The sequence below is a fragment of the Lytechinus pictus genome, chromosome 3, assembly GCF_037042905.1.
Source record: "Lytechinus pictus isolate F3 Inbred chromosome 3, Lp3.0, whole genome shotgun sequence".
NCBI lineage: Eukaryota > Metazoa > Echinodermata > Echinoidea > Temnopleuroida > Toxopneustidae > Lytechinus > Lytechinus pictus.
In genome coordinates this window covers 53,863,530-53,864,700 of record NC_087247.1, presented here as the reverse complement: position 1 = coordinate 53,864,700, position 1,171 = coordinate 53,863,530, and positions in this window count along the sequence as shown.

Genomic DNA, 1,171 nt, shown 5'->3' with positions numbered 1-1,171 from the left:
AAATCCATGTCGATATTATTGATTGTGTACATCTATAAAAAATGGTCATAATATTTTCATACTACGGTACTAAAAGCGGGAAAGAAAAAAGAAGAACAAATGACGTGGCCATGCAATGAGGCCGACAGGGTGGGGATGCATGATTATGATCCGCAGCATTTATATTGCGCAATATTTCTGTTAAAAAAAGGAATACTATGTCACACAAGTGGAAGGTCAAATGTATTGCTTGTTATTAACAAGCTTATTTCATTGACCTAACATAACTAAAATAACGTCACCCTGTCCCGTTTATAACTCATAAATCCAAAACTGCATCTCCAGCTTAAATTCAGAAGGACTAGTCGAAACTTGGGGAAAATGTTTTGATGCCGCTACCCTGGATGAACAAAAGGTTATTACTATTTTATAAGCTATATAGCTTCCATAACTCGGTAATAATAATATCGTTTGATATCAGATGTTTATTGTTGCGTTTATTGCTACTCTGATCAAATTGACAATACAGTCGTTCGAAAAGGGATAATGATCTATAAAATATACTAAAATTTGGCCAAAAAAATTACATAAAACTATATTGCTCTGAGATACGCACTACAAGCTAACTGTAAAAAATATTGGGTAAAATTATTTCCACCAAGAGGGTAATTATATGTCCAACCAATTTGGGGCAGTATATTTCACCCAATGTGGGAAGCATATTGTCCAGTTAGGTTAAAAAATAAGCAACAATTACTTTAGAATGGACAAAATTTTCATCACACTGGATGAATAAAAATGCCCAAAGTTGGCTGGAAACATAATTACCCTCATGGAGCACTTTTACCTAATATTTTTTAGAGTTACCGAATCTAGCGTTTTATTCAACATATGCAACAGTTTCAAGTAATAAGGCTTGTTTTCCACCCTCATTCTATGAGTTATCTTTCAACGTAGCAAAATAAAATTTTCAACAAATTTAGAATTAAACTAGATTTTAATTCGTTATGCGGACGAATTAGGTGGTCTGTCATGATTTTTCATTCAGTGTCGGCTAATGTTGTATGAAATGAATCATTTAGATATGATTATGATTAGAACGATGGTGGTGATAATGCAATACGTTAAATAAGAAATGAAGTTTGGAGCACGTAAAATGCATTAAAAACTCCTCAAAAATCTCAGACGATTT